At 48.2% G+C, this 15,272-nt stretch overlaps 1 long non-coding RNA gene across 1 annotated transcript; it reads right to left on the bottom strand.

The window, feature by feature from the left end:
• Positions 1 to 1,549: 1,549 nt before the first annotated feature.
• LOC146049951 (uncharacterized) lies at positions 1,550 to 4,355 on the bottom strand. Its single transcript, XR_014466241.1, has 3 exons — positions 4,246 to 4,355; positions 3,755 to 3,830; positions 1,550 to 2,038 (listed from the first exon to the last, which is right to left on the bottom strand). It is a non-coding gene; the product is annotated as an uncharacterized LOC146049951 (long non-coding RNA).
• Between the last annotated feature and the right edge of the window lie 10,917 nt (positions 4,356 to 15,272).

Raw genomic sequence — 15,272 nt, forward strand, 5'->3', positions numbered from 1 at the left:
CAATGTCTGATACTTAAGATCCTTAAGATAAAGGCACTTGCTAGTGGCTCTCCCCTGCTATAGGATCCTAGAAAATATGCAGCAGGTTACCATGGGTTACCGCATTTGGGTACTCTTTCGTCATGTTAATTTTCTCATGATAATTAAGTATCCAGCTCTCTGGAAGTACTGTAGCAATGTTGTGCCCCATTCCAACCCATGTTATTGTCTGCCCATCCGACCTCCTACTCCAACGCACACGGGACCACGCATCGGATATCAAATAGGGTGAAATCGGGCCCAAAACGGACAAGTGTATTGCCTTTGCCCTAACCTCTCACCTAGGGTTGCCACCTCTCCCGGATCCGGTGGCAACCCTCAAGGAGGCTTTTTCAGTTTCCCGGATTCCGGGATTCTCTCGGAATTCGGGTGTTTGAAAAAGCCTCCATACACTATCTCTCTCCCCAGTGCGGTAGCGGCAGAGACGCTGCTGTCCGTGCCTTTGTACTGCTGCCGCCGCGTATACAGGGTTAAGCGCCCATGTTTAAAGATGGCTGTGCGCTCCACTTGTACACAGTGTGACACACATATCTTAATATGCTGGGTTACACTGTTTAGTAGGGAGGAGTTATGCGGCTGCAACTTCCGCCTCCTCTGGCATTGCGTTCCACCCGACTCCCCGGCTGTGTGTTCCACACTCAGGAAGGGAATTTTTCCATAGACTTGAGAGTCTCTGTCCAGCAACAGCAGGTAATGGCACCTACTTTACAGGGGGAGTAGCCTGTGGTGTCGTACTATACAGGGTGAGTAGCCTGTGGTGTCCTGTTATATAGAGAAAGCAGCATGTAGCAGGCAAAGAGGCCTGTGGTGTCCCTACTATACAGGAGGAGCAGGCTGTGGTGTCGTTATATACAGGGTGAGCAGCCTGTGGTGTTCTACTATACAGGGGAGCAGCCTGTGGCATCCTTACTATACAGGGGGAGCTACCTGTGGTGTCCCACTATACAGGGGGAGCAGCCTGTGGTGTGTCCTTCTATATAGGGGAAGCTGGGCATTCTCATGGTAATGAGGCGGTGACGCAGGGGGCGGGCAGCTGACATCACCGGGTGTCAGCTGCCCGCCCATATCCATGCCAGTGTGCAGGAATATGGAAGGGACTTAAAAGTCACTTATATATGCATGTACTGACCATCGAAAGACGTGGACGGTTACCCGCAGCATGCGAATGGATGTTTATGCTAAACATCCATTCGCAGCCTGTGCGGGCGAATCCACACTTTGAGGGGGGCGCTGGTGGGCGTTCATTCGCCGAGCAGGGTTTGGTGAACTCGCGAATTTGCAGCCTTGTGAATCAACCAGAATAACCCCCTTAGATTCTTAGATAGTGTGGAGGCCACGCCCACTTTTACAAGTATGACACGCCCATTTCACGAGGCCATGCCCACTTTTCCAGGAGAGCACAATACTTACTAGAGGGGAATCTCAAGGAATCGATTATGAGCAAGGTGGCAACCCTACTCTCACCCCCTGCAGCCTAACCTTAAGTCCCCAGCTAATGCCTAAACCTAAACCGGGCTGTCCCACCTCCATTTTACAGGAGGCTTCTTAACGCTGACCCCAATTGCTAGCACCATGATATCAAAACATTTTGGGTCCTGCGAGTGACATCGCATGCGCAGATAAAAATCCATCAGAGATTTGAGTAACCTCTCAATCACTCGCGCTGTTGTGTTCTCCCCAATCCTGTCAGATAATGGCGCTAAAGTTATGTTTGGTAAAACATTTCCAAATGCAATGGCAAGAAAAGTATACGAAGCAACAAACAAACTTTTAGCATATCACAGTACAGTACGGTAGGTACCAAAGGAAGTCATCTCATTTAGCCGGCCTTTTGTGTGAAAATACGTCTCGCTTCAGGACTTTCTGAGAGGGGACATATTTCAGTGACAACTTTGAAATCCAGTTCAGGCAGTATATCATGTTCAATACTCATTAACGTGAGCCGCGGACGGCGACTTTGATTCATTGTTGTTCATAGTCTGTTCTTTATTATCTTCATCTTGGAAAAAAGAGGAGCGCTCACCAGTGAGGTCAGACAACATCATTAACAAGTATACGCTCAGAACTTCAGTGTTCGGAAAGATAGCTGTTAAGTCTCTCTCAACACTTAAAGGAGCCAAAAGGAGACTGAACAGTTCTGTTGGCTGCTGTAATTGCAGACTTCTGTGTGATGCTTCACAAGGAAAATTAAACGTTCTACTTCGTCACCAAGGATATGCTTAAGGTACGGCAAACCCAGCACATGGCACTGTGCCCCATCCTAGCCCACTCCATGGAATGCAGTTAAGGCTGAGTGGCAGAATCAGACCATCGGGTGCCTCAGCCTTCTAACACCACCACATCAAGGAGGCCATTTTGATTGTGGAGACCCATATTCTGTGGAGCTTCCAGGATGGGAGCCTGGTTGCCCCAACTACCCCCACAACACATATTTGATGGAACAACTCCTTGCATACATCCCAGGAGGGCCGGTCTTGCCCCAAGAGCCAAGACTGATGAAATGGGCACGTGCATTGAGGACATGCCCCCTTTTCAAGCATGTTGGGGAGAGGGCGGGTGACAATTTAAAGAACTCAAATGTTGGGAGGTAACGTTACTGGCCACTCAGTGCAACATGTGATTCCATGTAATCCGTTACTGTAGGAGAGCTTCTGTACATTACACATAGGGGGTTACTCTGGTCTGTTCGCAAGGGCCGTACGTTTGCTCGGGGACCGATGTTATGCGTATGCAAAGCCGCATTTCTGCGCATGTGCATCTGCCGGGTGCATGCGGCCATGGTGAACAGATGTGGGGTGGCGGCGGATAGTCTCACCCATGGGAACATCCAGCGTTTCATGGGCGTTCCCATGGAAATTGCCCGCTGACGTGGGTGCGGGGGGCGGGCAGCTGACATCACCAGAAGTGAGCTGCCCGCCCACTTTCTTCTGAATTCCCACGCAGATCTAAGGTTACCTCAGAGTAACCTTAGATGTGTGTGGGCCTTCCACATCATTCGATGGTCGGCATCCATCGAATGATGTGGGAGTTCCCCCACAGCCTGCAAATGGATGTTAATGTTAAACATTCACACGTAGCCCCTGTGTAAAATGCGTTGTGTGCATGTATGTGTGTGTGTGTGTGTGGGGGGGGGGCATGTGTATCGGTATACATGGGGCAGCAACTGGTGGAATCAACCATAATAAGATCCACAATGCACACATATCACCAGCGTGTATAACAGTGAGTACATCTATCTTCAGTAAAACCACTCTGCTAGCTATGTAACTGTGCTGTTTCTAGAGGTCAGGCATTTGCTGGTGTGTACAGAAATTGCTGCATCCTAACACATGTACACACGCATACATACAGAAATATCTGCCGGCATACAAAGGACATGGGACTTCCCACAGTAACAAATAAGCCACAAATTAGCAAAAAGTATCACTATGATAATACTGTACAATGCGACCCAGATGAGGTGATAATAATCAACATTAATTTCCTATCAATATCATGATGACCAACCAACAAGCTGCAATTCTCTTCTAACTAAATACTCTGCTTAACTTAAACTGCTGCAGCACCTCTTTAACTATTAAGTAGTAAATGCAATTCCTCAACTACTTCAGCCACTTATATTCATAATAACTTGCATATTATATTATACAAATTTGTTTTAATACTGTATACAAAAAAAAAAACCTTCAAAACCTTAGATTGATGGGTCACTTACTTAGAGGGGAACTGTTCCTTTGCTGGCGTACGGTCTTGCTAGGTGGTCACTCTCATATTACATGCCTGTACAGTATCTGGAATAAACAATAGTTCAAAAGTTAGTATCATATATAATTCATCCTGCACACACACAAAAAAAACAGTATTTTCAACTCTAGCAATTCTATATCTCAGTCCAGAGGGAACAATTATCTTCAGCACTTAACATTATATATTATGGGGACCACATATCTATATGGATTTTACCAGTAATTGGTAAGAGTCAGTCTCTTTATACATATCAGTAGCAAGATACAATACAGAATGACAGTGGGACGTTTCCCTTCTTGACTCAGTAGTCTCAGTCTCCGCGGAACCTCCACTCACTACAGTACTGCCACCCCAAACAGCACCCAGCCTCTGTCTCTTTGAAACAGAGAGTCCTAAATGCTTCACACAGCAGAAGTTACTATCTTCTGGCAACATGTCATCGACCTCTCCCCTGCTCACCCAAAATCCTTTTCCACTTGCCCGAATGCCTCTCTTGTGCTCCACTGCACCACCAAGTGGAAGCATCCAGCATTACAGTGTCCATAGGCTTCATCAGGAAGCAGTGCATGAGAGAATGAGCCGTTATGACACACAGTGTAGAGATCTAGCACGAGGGAGCACACAACACGTACTACCAAGTGATGATCATTTTTCCCAGACATGCCCCCTTTTCATCAACATAGAATCCCGCCTGCCGAAAAACAGGCGAGAAAGGGCCAGAGTCATGACTGCCTAGACTAGTGTAGATTGTCCCTGGCTACTCCCTGGGTTTGGGGGCAGGTGAAAGGTAAGTATACTTACATGACCCCTATCGGAATCCCTCCATCTAGATCAGACATTGGTGTTCTGAACGCCAGCATCCCACCGCCGGTCATCCATATGTGCCCCATAATTATTGAATGTTTCATGTACAAACCCTCAGCCCTGGTATATAGCAACAGGCTGTACCAGAACATTGTGCCTGTGTGTAATGTCAACGGCTGAAATTCAAACATCGTCATGACAGTTTTGGAAAATTCACAAATTTCATCTGAACTGGCTCATTTTTAATATTCACACCAAAAACACATTTGCAGATTTGCCCTGTAATGTCTAGACATATAATATCGGATATACTGCACAGAGAAAGGGTAAACCGCGCATCTGGTGCACACAGCCTTCTCCCTCGCAACCCCCTCCCTCTCACAACGGGCACAATTCACTAATCCCGTGAATTCCTTCCCAGCAGCCAGTGTACTGATCTAATCAGCCAGCCTGAAATTTCATTAGCCCTTATCAGACTGACAGAGCACCCAACACACTGTACTGAGAGAGAGGATACTCCGCTGCTCTTACAGACTTCCAAACAGTGTGCAAACAGCAGGAGAGCTATACAGAGAGGGTAACTGACATATGAGCAAACACAGCCTGAAATACCGACATCCACAGACACTGCATGTGCTATGTGCCCAGACAGCTAGAAGCACATAGACCCAGCACGCGAGCATTAACACAGAAGGACAATGGTCTGCCTTTGTGTATCTTAACATGGGTTCAAGGCGATAACTGTCACTGGGCCTAGGGGACATAATTCACAGCCCTTAGTCACCGGTATTTGGAGTCTAGTTCTAGTGGCAGCACAACACGTACTTCTGCCTACTGTGCCCAGTGCCATTCCAATGAGCAGTGGCTGGGCCAGGGGCCGGATGTTCTAACATCCACCACTCGTTTTCGCCCGTCTCTGCCGGATACTGCATCTTGAGATGAGAGCTGTCCTTTGCGATGCGCTGCCGGCCCCGGACTTCCGGGTCCGAGACGGATCCCTCACGCAGCGCTGCAGAGAGAAGCCCACAGGCTTCTACAGGGTAACGCCAGCAAAACCCAGCGATTCCCTCCACAGCATTGACCTGGCGTGGGGGTATTACAGCGTGCAAAAATAATGGGGGTTTTACTGCAGTTTCGCTTTAGAGCATCTCCCCCCAGATCTGCTTACCTAGGGGCCCATTTATCAAACAATACATGCGTCTTTGTCCCAGTAAACACCCGTACTCAGGAGTTAGCTAAAATATTTGGTGTCCCTGCAAAGAGGGGGGATAGCAGCAGGTACCTCCGACACCAGCTATGGAGCGGGATTTACCAAGCATTTTTGGTATAACCCGCCACAATTCGCATGGATACTAATCACATATGTACTAACATATGCGATTAGTATCGCAAAGGGCAGCTCTTGCTATAAGAGCTGTCTTTTGTGAAGCAGCCGGCGGAGGTAAGCGGGTCCCCGCGACTCTCCCCCTCCTGCTGTGTCCGGCACCCTCCTGTTCAGATTGTTGTGGGGACTGCTGGGCTCCTCCTTTTGCTAGGGAGGAGGTGTTACTGTTGCAGGCAGCACAGCAGGAGGCGGTGGTGGTCAGTGTGGGGCGGCGAGGACAGCTAAAGAAGCCCATAGGCTCTATCTGGCATACCCCTCCCATGGGGAAGCCCCGGCGATGGAGCATTAGTGCATCTGAAAATGCGGTAAAAACCCAGATAACCGGGTTACCGCCTTTCGGTTTAATACATCCCACCTGTAATCTCTCCATTCCTGTCCTCAGCCGCATCCCCCATAGGTTTCCATGGGGGATTCGTAAACCCAATATGATCGTATTCTGCAACGCTAGCCTGCCGCTCATTGTGATGTCATATTGTATAATGATCAGGGGTTGATTTAACATCATCTCCTGGTTACATAGTAGTTAAAGTTGATTAAGACGTGCGTCCATCATGTTCAAGCTTTGGATAAAGCGTACTGTATGATCTATTTGCTACCTTTCTTTATATCAATTGTGTATGCTAGACTAATTTTAGACAGATTATGATTGTTGTTTGTACCCCTGGATGTTACTTTCTACCCAATAGAGGTTTGTCCAAACTTATTTTAAATGTATTTATTGCGTCTGCTGACACTTAGGGGGATATTCAATCTGTGTCGATTTTATTTTCCTCGGCGAGTATTTTACTTTTTCGTTTTGCTCGACAGATTATATTAGCTCGACGAAGCGAGATCTCGGGTATTCAATGTGCCAATCAAGCGAGACCACTCCCGTCGAGGTTGTAACAATGTTGCGAGTTGTGGGCGTCACTTTTTCCCGTTTCCCGCCTCGACATCTTCTATATAAGTCCCTGTGCTGCTCGCCACGTGTGAGCGAGCGAGTTTGAGGAGGAAGTGTATGCTGTACGTGGGTGTAGCAGAAATATTGCTTGCATTTTGCTGCGGAAGAAGCGTTAGGTAAGTGTTAATTAATCTGTGTAAATAATACACTGTGTAGTTTGACTTAGGGCATATAGACATTACAATGAGATTTCAGTAATTCGAATGCACTCTGCATTATTTACATCAAACAGTCCTTCTTCATAGAAATTGAAGAAGGTTAGCTTTCACTACATTGCAAAAATTGCAACCAAGATTGTCAGTAATCAGCCAGCAAGAATAAAGTTATGACCCCTTCCTAAAATGATTTTAGACACTCTTAACAAGTATTTCACAAAATAGATAACAATAGTAGACTATTACATATACTGTAGGTATATATCACAAATCTGTTATACGGACCAAAATAAATACATAATATTTAAATCACGCCACACAAGCCTGGCGAGACTTGCAAGACGAGAACTGCTGAAACTGACGTTGAGAAAACCAAAAACAGAAAAGATTGCATAGGTTACGAGAAAAGTCAACGAAAATGTGTGGACAAAATGCTCGATAATGCGAGCTTTTGTGCCCTCGACAGTCAACCAAATCGAAAAAATATGAAAAACGGGACAATAAAAAAATCGAGAAAAAATGCAGATTGAATAATCGAGGACGAGAAACCTAAGGATTCTGGGCGAGATAACATAAAAACTCGCGATTTCACAAAACTCGACAGACATTGAATACCCCCCTAACTCTCCACAATTTAACTGTCCTGACCGTAAAAACATTTTTCCTTCTAAGGGTACTAAATCTTCTCTCCCCTGGTCTAAACGCGTGTTCACATGTGGCACCCCACTGCAGTGGTGCCCCTGATCTATCCCTGCACTCCAAATGGAGCTCAGCAATGGTGGCCAATGCTGCTGGTGGGACCCTGTTCCTTCTGTCCAGTACTGAGGGGGTTAACCAGGCCAGCGAGCGCCCCAGCTCTCCTTCACGTGCAAGAGGCCTGCCTTGCTCCTGATTGGCCAGTTAGAGAGTGCGGAGGAAAAGGTGAGAAAACGGCAGAGCTGAGCAGCGAGAGAAGGAAGCGTGCTGCGCGAGAGAATAGAAGTGCGGCTAACCTGCTTGCAGAGCGGTGCACAGCGGGCGTCCGGAGAAGAGCAGCGTGCAGCCGGAGACCAGCAGGGAGAAGAGCGTCCACCATCGCAAAATCCGGGCTGATGATTGACAGCGGGCGGAGAGAGGGAGTCGGGCCACGCCGCTGAGCAGAGCCGGGAGGTGAAGGAGGCGCACCGACTTAGGATGCGGCCACGGACATCAGAGCCACTGGACGTGACCCGGGCGCAGGAGAGGTGTCGCTGCAGGAGCCAGTAGCTGCAGGAGCAGGGAGGATCGTTACCGGCCGGAGCCGGCATCTGTAAGCTGAAGTAGCAGGTACCCAGGGTTTAACCTCACGCAAGGTGGCCTAAAGCCTCCCAGGGTACCCCATTGAATCACCGGCCCACCTGTCCCATTACACAGCCCTTGTATGGGACAGTGTGCTATACCCAGGGAACAGGACCGTAAACAGGCCGCTCAGCCCCACCTCCCTTGTTAAGCAGAGACTGCCCTATCACTACCCCGCACCAGCCATTTGTTAAGGTGGGCCTTCGCCCTCAGTCACAGCCCCAAAGACCCCTGAGTGCAGTGGCTTCACACATCTGGCCAAGGAGAGGCCATTGAGTGACCCCATTGCTTCTATAAATTTCTAGCAGGGTCATTGACCCCATCACATTGTAGAGAAAGACTTCCATACTGTCAGTTTGGCACATTTACTACAAGGTGTTGCCCCAGGTAACGGGAGCTCGCTTGTCCCTCCTCAGAGGTTATTGTTCTGTCTAGATTACCTTGACAGACCGCTACATTTCCAGCAGGGAGTTACCCTAGGTAATGGGAGCTCGCCTGTACACCTTTAAAAAGGGGACTGTTAATTTGTTCTGGCCTATTCATAGTCCAGAATTTATCTTCGTTGGACCTTTGCTTCAACTCAGTGACTGTGTTGTGTGATTGTAGCTGGGACTACAGTGCTAGCATACACATGTGCAAGGTGTAGCGCCACCTGACAGACATTTGGAGGTACAACAGTTTAGTTACAGTAGCGTGGCTAAGAGCTAGTCCTATCTTTATTGACATCATTCTTTCTCAGATTGTCTTCTTTAATTACGTTCTATGGTAATATCTTTCTGAAGTCATTATGTTATGTCATTGCATATACAATGGGTGGATGCTATTGTCTTTTGATAAGGAATCATAAATGAGCATTGCAGATTAGCCATTGACTTTTCTGAGGTGTTCATTTGCTACTAAAATGTCTTTCTTTCATTTGATGTTTGCACAATGTCTTTGAAAGTATCGCAGCAACTGCACTATGTCTTTTATAAATAAATTCTTATTGCTGCTAGCCGTGGTTGCCATCTTTTCTTTGTGGGTCCTTCACGGGGTGTCCTATCTCCTGCCTTCAGTGTCTGCCATCGACTAACAAGAGCTGTGAAGAAACCCGAAGCCCCTGCCGTCAACAGATCCAGGTACGCCTTCATACCGTCCGTACTTACAGGGGCTCCTGTCACACATGTGTCTGACTAACCTTCCTCAAAGCCAAAAGTGCACCTGAAAGATTGTTATTTTGGCCCGATATACTGTATCTGTACATGTTAAGCATGTCTCCCCTTAAGTGTCTCCAGGGCCGCCAAGAGAAATCCTGGGCCCCGGTACAACAACTTCCTGGGGCCCCCATGGACGGAGCTCCCCGCACAATCTGCAGGCCCGTTGTTATGCCACTGCTTCCAAGGTGGATACAGGGACAAAATTGTACACGGTAATGCCTATTACACGTCACACACCCATTACATATTATACCACATGCCATAGTGCTCATTACACATTATGCCACACACCATAGTGGTCAGTACACAGTATACCATACACTGTAATACCTATTTCATAATTTACCACGACATAATGCCCATTACATGTGATTCCACACACCATAATGCTCATTGCATATTGGGGGGTTGCTCGTTGCCAGGGGTTAACATTCTCTGCCAGGGGTTAACATGCTCTTTGCCAGGGATTAACCTGCTCTGCCAGGGGTCACATGCTCTGCCCGGGGTTAACCTGCTCTGCCCGGGGTTAACCTGCTCTGCCCGGGGTTAACCTGCTCTGCCCGGGGTTAACCTGCTCTGCCCGGGGTTAACCTGCTCTGCCCGGGGTTATATGCTTTGCCAGTGGTTAACATGCTCGTTGTCATGGAGTTACAGTACATGCTCTGCCAGGGGTTAGATGCTGACTTCCAGAGTTGGATCTCAGCCCCAGCAGCATGCAGGGAGGCAGCAGACACAGAGCAACCAGCCACCCACCTTCCACCTTGGAACACAGGGACCTGGACATGGGTGGGGAACCAGGTCTGGGACTGCTGGGCTGGAGACATGGAACCGGCACCTGCTGCTGCTGGTGGCAGCTGTGATGGGAATGTGGGGAGTGGGGTGGGCTTAATTCTGCGGAGTGGGTGGTACTCCCGCGGGAGGTGGCCTCTCTCTGACCCAGTTTCTCCCGGCACCCAGGGACTACCTACCCTAAGTATCCTCTTGTCGCCGAGCCACGTTAAACTCCCAAGTCACGTGGCTGGCTCTCAGCAGGCCCTGGAGTCGGAGAGCGGAATGACACTCAAAAGGATCTCTGTGATGCTGCCCACACACTGAACAGCTGACTCCGGTGCACTCAGACCTGGTGCACTCTCCACCAAATTTAAAAGAAAAAACTGTGTGTCCAGACCAGGGCCCCCCTCTCAGCACCCCTGAGTGTCTCTTCTCTAGCATAAACAATCCCAATTTGTCCAATCTGTCTTCATAGCTTAAATTTTCCAACCCCTTTATTAGCTTTGTCCTCTGGACTTTCTCCAGTCCTGTGATGTCCTTTTTGTAGTGCGGGGCCCAGAACTGTACTCCATATTCTAGATGCGGTCTAACCAATGCCTTGGAAAGCGAAATAATTACATTTGAGTCCCTAGTCTCCATGCCCCTCATTATACAGGTTTCTTTGAGCCAACAGGCGGTATTTCATCCCCTACCATCCACTAGGTCGCAGAAAGAGAATAGAATTGTGTCCCCGAAGCGTGGCAAGCGCGAGCGAGCCGTGCGTGGTGACGCGGTACACGGAAACGGTGTCCATGTCGATATACGTGAAAGTTCCGGACAAAAAAAAAAAAAGTGAAAAAAAAAAAACTTATGTCGACCTAATGCTTGTGTCGACCTTAGCCATGTCAGGCTAAACCCTGTCGACCTTTAGTTGTCGACCTGCATAGCGTCAAACCCTATGACCCAGACCCATTAGATACATTTCCCGATATATATTCTAATAAAGAGTGGAAATGGTAGTTTACACCTGATTTAGGTCTATACCCTAAACCTTAGCATCCTTCATCTTCATGCCCTCCGGCGCCATCCTCTGTCTCACCCTCCCTTTCCCCCTCCCCACCCTCCCCGCTTTCCTCTCCTGAACGCCCCCACTCTCTCTCTGTTTCCTCATCTAGTTATATCCAGTCTCCTGTGTGCTGATGTTCTCGCTCTGTAATTTTTCACTCTCCTTATGTAATTTTTGCTCTTTCGTTTATTTTTTTCCCTCCCCATCCATCTGTTATTTTCTCCCTCACCCCCTGTAATTTCCCCGCATACTATTCATCTCGCTCGCTGTGTTCCTCTGCATACACGCAGTATGTATACTCGATTGCTTTGTGAGTCTGTCATCATTAATGTCCAGTTGGCGGGTGTATACACAGACACTCCTGTAATCATCGGGGAAATAACAGGATGGGCACCAAGATATAGATTTTTCGGCAATCTGGACAGTTTAATAACGGGAACACGCGAAATGAGAGTGTGTGACAGCGCTGTGGGTGAGACAAGGTAAGGACAGCACTGAGCTATACATTAGGGTTCGCTCAATTGGTCTGTCAGATGCAGGTTACTTAAACAGCATTTATGGAAGATTGTGTAACACAGACACATACATAAACTCTACTGACAATTCCATACACTACATATAGTCAAACCATTCCCCTCATTACAGCCTCACATTTCCACAGCACATAAGTACAGATGGAGACCCTCTCGTTGTTGCGAGGTCTGGTGATAGAATCCATCCACCGTCCGTTGGAAGGGGACTCGCACGCACCATCTCAATGGAGGTCCCCACTGCCGTCCGCCACCCCCCCCCCCAACCTTGCCAGTCTCCCTGAAGCGGAGACTGGCAGGGTTTGCGCCGCCGAGTGACTGGGACGCACCTCCCAGTCTGATGGAGTCCCTCTCAGCCAGTGCTCGCCAGCGTAACATTCTGGCGAGCGCTGTTTTACAGAGAAAAGTTGAACATTCACATCAGTCCATGTCTCAATGGAGCTTACAATCTATATTCCCTACCACATGTACACACACAGACATTCTAGGGTTACTTAACCTACCAGTATATTTTTGGATTGTGGGAGGAAACTGGAGTACCAGGAGGAAACCCACGCAAGTACGGGGAGAATATACAAACTCCGCAGAGTTAGGGTCATGGTGGAAATCGAACCCATGACCTCAGTGCTGTTGGGAAGTAATGCTAACCATTACACCGTTTGTGCTGCCCCAAACACATAAAAAGGCACTTGGCCATTTTTCGGGTTTTGTGTTTTGGATCTGTATTGGTTTTTCCAAAACCATCCGTATGGGTTTTTCATTTCTATTTTTTGCTGAGAAAATCCTAAAAACAGTTTTTTTTTTTCTTTTCCTACAATATTATTAACCTTAATAACATTAATTTCCTCTCATTTCCAGTCTATTCTGAACACCTAACAATATTGTTTTTTTAGGTCAAAAGGTTGCACCAAGGTAGCTAAATAGATGCCCATACACAGGTCCGCAATGTGCCCCTAATGGTCCCATTCAGATTTATCTTATGTGCTATGATCTACAGGATCCAATCCGACACGCACGGGGATGCACATCAGATCGGGCGCCTTAAGCTAAGCGACAGACAAATACATGGAGGAGTGGCACTGCAGTGGCAAACAGGATATCAGTTTTATAAACTATGCCAAATAAATGATCACATAATGCAACAACAAGAGGCGCAAAAAGGAACGGTCATTGGACCCTCCCACCCACATGTTGTATATATTAAACCGGGCATGCACACTTTAACAAACCAATAATGTCAGCCACAAGACTTAGCAGCACCAACACGTGTCTGTTCGCTACTCTCTCCAATGCAGATATGAAGATAGCGCCAGTAGAATCCATAGAATCTATACAGTATATAGAATCCAAAAGTCCTGAGAATCCGACAGCCGGATGATGACGTTTTGCCTCTATGTGGGATCAGAGTCTGGCGGGAAAATCAGAGTCAGTCTCTGAACCCGGCTCAGAACCGGTGGGGTCCGGTTCTCTGAGAACTGGACCCGCTCACCCCTACAATAGATAGATAAGTCCAGAGGAGACTGAGACAACGGTCCTGGTGCCTTCAATAAGGATCCCAGACAGAGGCCCAAATATATGTTTTCAAAGCAGCGTCAATCCAACATTTCAATATAATAACACATTGTCTTCAAAGATACAATGGTTTCCCTGTAGATAATGTAATTGCTATTATTCCCATCTCCATTTCCCCCACCTTCCCAACTCCATTTCCCCTCCCAATCGCTCTTCCTCCAATCTTCTTTCCACCAAAACAGCCTACATTATTTCTCCCTCACCCCATCTTCCTACTATCTGTCTCACTTGTCTTGCCTCTTCCATCTGAATCACTCCTTCTTCCCATCCTTTCTCCATCTTATCGCTCCTCTTCTTCCTGAGATCTCTCCCCTCCTCCACTTCCGCGCACCTGTTTCCTCTCCCCCATCTTTCTCCAATCTAGCTCCTCTTCTTCCACCCATTTACTTATTTTTTTTCATACCTTCACTGAGTTGTGGGATAATGCTTTCAAATTCAAACATAGTAGTGTTAAGTTTATTTTTATCAATTAACAGAAACAAAGTGAATGAGCAGAAGCAAAATCTGAATCAAAATCAATATTTGGCGTGACCACTGTTTGCCTTTAAATTAGCATCAGCTTCTGTAGGCACACTTACAGAGTGTTTCAAGGAACCGGCAGGAGGTTGTTCCAGACATCTTAAGGTGCACACACATGGGATTTAATCAGGGCCAGGCGAGTCGGGGTGGGGCGCCCCGGTGCCGGGGGGGGGGGGGGGGGGGGGGGGGCGGGGGCGTTGGTGGTGATACCTGTGTAAAAAACTTGCGGCGCCGGCGTCCCTGCAGTGCTGGAGCGCTGTCATTGTGTATAAAGCTGGCGGCGGCCAGCGGGGTCCCTGCAGTGAATAGAAAACAACAAGCGCTTCCCGCCGCGTGCAGGGACCCCGTCGGCCGCCGCCAGCTTTGTACACAATGACAGCGCCGCAGGTTCCCCCGCGGCACAGACACCCCTGCCCGCTCCAGCACTGCAGGGACGCCGGCGTCGCAAGTTTTTTACACAGTTCGCTAACCCTCCATGCTGGGGGTGAGGGGCGAACTGCCGCCCTCCAGGTGCCGGTGCCCTAGGCAAATGCCTAGAGCTGCCTAGTGGTGGCGCCGGCCCTGGATATAATGTCGCTGAACGACCATATTGCCAGCGATTGGAGTGTGCACCGGCAATCAATCTTCGGGTGCGCCCTCCCGTTTTTTGCCCCCTTATTTTCGCTGTTCGCAGGAGCTTGCTCCTGCGACCAGCCGATTACCTCTGTGGCTCCCCTGGCAGAGGTTCCCTTTCATCAGTGACCATCTCTGGTCGCTGATGAAAAGGAGACACTGAGAAATATATTGCCCCCCGTGTGTACACAGCTTTAGAGAAGGGACCACAGATGTTCTGTGGATGCAGCTCGCTCAAATCCTTCTATGTCTTCCTGGAATCCCATACAGACTGTATGATGCTGCGATCAGGGCTCTGTGGGAGACATATCATCACTTCCAGGACTCCCTGTTCTTCCTAACACTGTAGATCGTTCTTAATGACATTGGCTGTATGTTTGGCTTCGTCCTGTTCCAAAATAACTTTGGACCCAATCAGATGCCTCCTTTATGGGATTACATAATGGACATAAACACCTGCTTCTACTTCTCAGCAATGAACACATCATTAATCTAAGGGGGAAACACCCAAACAGCAGAGCAGCTCCGCAATTTTGGTGTCACCAGGTATGTCCCACTCTCCCCTTGTGATGTCACCATCGCCATAATACACGTTCCAACATTTGTGAGAAATGACACAAGGCTCCCGCACAGGGGGCCCA

Source organism: Crinia signifera, chromosome 12 (assembly GCF_055691185.1).
Source record: "Crinia signifera chromosome 12, ASM5569118v1, whole genome shotgun sequence".
NCBI classification, from domain to species: Eukaryota; Metazoa; Chordata; class Amphibia; order Anura; family Myobatrachidae; genus Crinia; species Crinia signifera.